The sequence below is a fragment of the Amblyomma maculatum genome, chromosome 1 (genome assembly GCF_055883805.1).
Source record: "Amblyomma maculatum isolate TAMU_Amacu chromosome 1, ASM5588380v1, whole genome shotgun sequence".
NCBI classification, from domain to species: Eukaryota; Metazoa; Arthropoda; class Arachnida; order Ixodida; family Ixodidae; genus Amblyomma; species Amblyomma maculatum.
Genome location: NC_139344.1, coordinates 479149253 through 479154529, shown reverse-complemented (window position 1 = coordinate 479154529; position 5277 = coordinate 479149253). Strand labels below are relative to the sequence as shown.

Sequence of the window (5277 nt, the reverse complement as noted above, 5' to 3'; positions counted from 1 at the left end):
TGTGCTGGCGTACGTTGAAGAGATGAAGCGCCTCTTTCGCCGCGCTGACCCTGACATGACTGAAGGTGAGAGAGTAAAATTTTTAATGCGAGGCGTCAAAGAATCGCTTTTTACAAATCTTGTCCGAAATCCGCCAAAAACAGTGGCGGAATTTAAAACGGAAGCGTCTGCCATCGAGAAGACGTTGTACACCCGGATGCGCCACTACGAGCGACCACTCCAGGCAGACTACTCAATTCACTACCCCAGCGCATCTACAAGCGGAGAGAACCTTCGGGACCTCATCCGGGAGATCGTGCGAGAGGAGCTCCGCCGACTCATGCCATCATCGCAACAACCGCAGGTGGCGACGCTCGCGGACGTCGTCCGGGAAGAAGTCCAGCAGGCGCTGGGCGTTCCTCAAGCGACGGCTGCGACTGTTCCAGCACAAGAGGCAACAGCGATGAACTACGCTGGTGCATTACGCCACCCTCCGCCCCGACGTGATGACTTCCCGAGCCCTCGCCGCTACCGTCCTGTTCCTGAAAACCGCCCCTTGGCCCCCGCCCGCCAAGCCTACCAACGACCCCCAAACCCCAGGAAGTGCGACGCCTGGAGGACTGCAAACAACCGGCCATTATGCTTCCACTGCGGTGAGGCCGGCCACATTCTGCGCCACTGCCCGTACCGACGAATCGGTCTCCGCAGATTTGCAGTCGACGCTCCACGACCACGCCCAGGTGAACGACCACAAGAAATTGACAACTTTCTGCGTAGCGGTGAGATTTCGCCACCAAGACATCGGTTCAGGTCTCCATCGCCGTACAGGGCCCGCTTTGCGTCGCCAGGACGTAACTATGATGATAGTGTGCGCGGAAGGTCCCCATGCCCGCGCAGGGGAAACTAAACAGAGCAACCTTTAGAGGTGAGGTTGCTCAACGGCGAAAAGACGACCACTAACGACGGCGCAGCCATTTCACCGCCGCTCCACACGACGTCATCGACGACAACGCGACCAGAGTGCAAGCGGACGCCGCCGCCTACCTGCAGCGTGCAGAGGAAGCCCGACGACTCGCACGGCTACGTATTAAAGACCAACAGCGCACCGACAGCCGACGATGCAATTTACGACGACGCCACGCAGAGTACAATCCAGGAGACCAAGTGTGGGTTTGGACACCAATTCGCCGTCGCGGATTAAGTGAAAAGTTGTTGCGTCGATACTTTGGGCCGTACAAAATCCTTCGCCGCGTCGGACCACTGGACTATGAAGTCATTCCCGAGGGAACGTCAGCATCACAACGGCGACGCGCACGCCCAGAAATTGTACATGTTGTACGACTAAAGCCATATTACGCGCGTTAAAGAATCTGTAGTGTTTAAACTTTGCAGTGTTTATGTTTAAGTTTCTTTGTTCTGGAACATCGAGGCGATGTTTTTTTAAGGGGGAGTAATGGCGCGAAACCTTCAAAACAGTATTTGTTGTTTTTTAACAGCCGCCCGCATGCAGGCTTATCACTCTGATTCTGGGCCGCGTATCAGTTCCGTAATCTTTGTTTGTTAATGCTCGATGTCGCCAGTCACACCTTTATCAGTTTTGTTGTAGCGCAAGATGCACCGAGATCTGTCTCGAAGGTTCCGGCCACTTGGGTGTCTTTCCACAATGTTCCAGCCCGTGCTGGTAGCTGTTTGCGACGTTATCTAGATTGTTCTGTGCAGCCTTTAAATTGAGCGTTGCCGAGTGTGACGAGCATTCTTTGTTCGACGATTGACGAGCACGTTTGTTTCTATCGCCGCCGCCGAGTTGCTTACTTCTTTTGCTGGCGCAAGTCAGCCCAAATAAAGAATTTCTTTAGTGCAATCATCGACCCTTCATTTGTGTCGTCGACCTCGTCACCACTACGTGACAATATCATACAATGGTTCATTCGCGTTTTCACTATTGTCTTCTTGTTTGGGGCACAGCTCCTAAACAATCTTAGAACGCATATACTTACTCCAAAAGAAATATATACGGTTGATGGAAAATGCACCTTACCTCAGCCATACTCACCCATTGTTTAGAATATACTAGTTACTTACCATATGGAATGTCATAAACAAAAAGACAGCGTTAGTCGCTTATATAGAAATCCGTTCCGATCCTCTCGTATCGCTAAAGTACACAACTACAAGACGCAAAACACAAATTTCAATAAAGCAACAATTCGCACTAACTACGGCACCAAGAAAATCGCATACAGATTTTCCAACCTTTAAATGATCATCATCCTGCTTTAAACATTATTTATGAAAGCAAGTCTTTGAAAGCTTGCAAAAAAATATCGTTTTGTACCTGTTGTCACTCCAGGCGTAACCATTCTATTCACTTATGTAGTCTTTTTGTTTGTGTGCTTTTTGATTCGTCAGCATAAAGACGTTTCATCATGTCTGATTAGAATTATGCACTGAGTGTGTGTCTTCTGCTTGGGATGTCTTGTGCTCCTGAGTTGAAGCGCCAAGGGGGCAGACTCTGCGTCACGCACTTATTGGCCTTTTGGTCTGTCCCTAGACAAATGTAACTGGTGTTGTCTGAAATAAAACACTTTGATTTGATATGATTTCATGTGACCTTCGATGCCGCAAAGGCAGCATATCGGTGGAGAAGGTAGAAATGCTGTTGTGAATAAGAGCCAGGAACAGCAGGGTGCGTCTTAGGTCTGGCTGAATGCTCATACTGCTCAGGAATCCTGGTAGATTGAATTGAAGATCTAGGTGCACTTGAGGTGACGTCATACCTTGGGGCGTCAAGCATCCACGCAGTCAGGTTGGCAAAATCCATTGGCGGGTAGTCAATAGAAGCTGCAGTTTCAGAACCTTGGGAGAAAGGCTGCACTGCTATCGCTTGTGGTGGTGAAGCCGGCCGTCCAGAGACCCTCTGGACAGAGACCTCTGCATATTCATGCAGGGGAAGCGGGTTGAGCCGTAGAAGTTCTTGTCGCACGATTTGACGGATAGTTGACGGAAGGTCTATTTGGGCGTGGTCATCAAGGCTGGCCACGGTAGGCACGTTGGCAAGCCTTCCAAAAGTTTCACGCAGTATGATGTGTTTTAAAAGCCTGAAACGTGCGGATGTGTCTGTTGACATCGGAGAAAGTGTCAAGGTTATCTTTGGCGATTAAGAGGTTATACCCGTCCGCCGCGATACCCTTCAGAATGTAAACCACTCTGTCTTCCTCGGGCATGTTGGAATTGACACATTTGCATAATCTGATGATCTCTTCTGTATAAGTTGTACAAGTTTCGTCGGGCGATTGGGCTCTTTGAGCAAGGGTCTGCTCAGCCCGTTTTTTGCTGGGAACCGAGTCGCCAAAACGCTGTTTAACTCGGTGGCGAACCGTTCCCAAGTCGTCGAGTTGTCCTCGTTATTCTCAAACCAAGTCATAGCCGTGTGAGTGATAAAGAAAACGACGATTGTTAGCTTGGTAACAGTGTCTCATCGGTTGTACCGACTAACCCGTTGATAACAGAGTAGCCACTTCTCTCTCCGGCAAACGTTCGTGGTTCCCAGTAAGGCTGGGACGGAATAGGGCTAGAGTGAGCAAGCCTGTCGCCAGCCTGGCTTGCAGCATCGCGGCTTGCACGGTTTGAGTTGGCGTGGTCCATGATGGTCGGGAGCGGTGGCCGTCCAGCGAGGCGGCGACTACGTCGAAACTGCAGTTGGTCGTGCAGCGCTCTAGGTAGGGATCGAACGGAGCACCTTCATCAAGTTGCTACGATATAGTAAGAAAGAGGTGTTTATGTACAGGGCTCAGCTAGCGGGACAAGATGAAGCCTACTAGCCGCCAGAACCCAACGCTTCTTCGTCCTCTTCTGCCACACCATCACAATCCTGTTCTTTTTTTTTCGAGAAAACACGACACAAAAGGAACGAGGTAGACAGGAATAGTTCATCGTCTTCAGTAGCGTGCCAATATATATATATATATATAAGCAGATAAATGAAGGGGAAATGAGGGTGCTCATTATAATACATTAAGAAAAGAAGCCAACAGTCGACGAGACCAAGGAAAGCATTGGGGATTGTATTTTATGTCTTTTTTTATTTTTACTTTGCTAATCACATAAATTAGTAATGTAATCTGTTTAGGGGAACGATAATTAAACACAAAGTAGAAGAAAAAACAACGTGCCGATGGTGGGAACCGAACCCACGGCCTCCGAATATCACGTCCGGTGCTCTTCCAACTGAGCTACATCGGCCGCTGTCCCACCTGCTACTTTCTTAGGTATTAATGTTAGAGGTGCTCTCCGTGTTTCTCGAACCACGGGCGCCTGGATCAGACGTCCGGTGGGGTTAGCTTCGTATATGCATGAATCGCTTGGTTTCGTCATGACCTGACGTGAGGGTACATCGCGCGTACCTTGTATAACAGAACCAGCATTTCATTGAACGCATAATTATTCACCGGTGTTTATAAAATCATCCTCCAGGTAGACAAAGGGAATTATGAAGAGCGTTTCACTATCCGGGGCGTGGCACAGTTGGTAATTGAATGCCCGTCCCGTAATTTTGAGCCATGCTTCATTTATGTGCGCATTCTGGGCAAAAGCAAAGATACTAGTGCTAGGGGGTTAATAGAAGCGTTTTTTATCAGAAAGGCAGCAACTTGTGCGTAAGCGACACATCAATTTTATTGTATAACTGTGAAAAGATATCCCTGGAGCGCGCCTTATCAGGTCGTTCCTGAGCTTTAGGTCACTTACCTACGCAAGTGACGACAAACTATATAAGTACGTTTTTTGCATGCAATAAAATCAGTTGAAAGTCGGCGCTTCGTCCCATCACCTATATGTGTGTCTTGTCTGTTCTTGCGCCTTAAAACTATTTAAATATGAACTTTACATTGCTCTTGCTGGAACTTTACGAGATCAGGCAGTGTTTCAATCACAGGCGGCATGCAGTCGTCTAGATTATCTTCATTGAAAGTCGCACCAGAAAGAGGAAACCCGGACAAACAATCAGCGTCAGCGTGGCGGCGCAGAATACAGAAAAGTACTATTCTTGTAGACGTAACCCCCAGCTAGCTAGTCGACCTGAAGGGTCGCGCAGGCCAACAAGCAACACAGGGAGGGATAGTCGTTAACTATTTTGAAGTTACGGCAGTACATATATGGGCAGAATTCGTTAACCGTGAAGATGACGGCAAGAGATTCCACTTCCGTTACTGTGTAGTTGCGCTCGGGTTCTGTTGAAGTGCGGCTTGAGTACGCGATCACATGCTGGGTGCCAATCCCGAGCTGGACGAGCACCGCCCC

The 5277-nt window shown here is 48.9% G+C and overlaps 1 non-coding gene across 1 annotated transcript; it reads right to left on the bottom strand.

Moving 5' to 3' along the window:
- Positions 1-4148: 4148 nt before the first annotated feature.
- On the bottom strand, positions 4149-4221 carry TRNAS-UGA (transfer RNA serine (anticodon UGA)). The gene has a single exon. It is a non-coding gene; the product is annotated as a tRNA-Ser (tRNA).
- Between the last annotated feature and the right edge of the window lie 1056 nt (positions 4222-5277).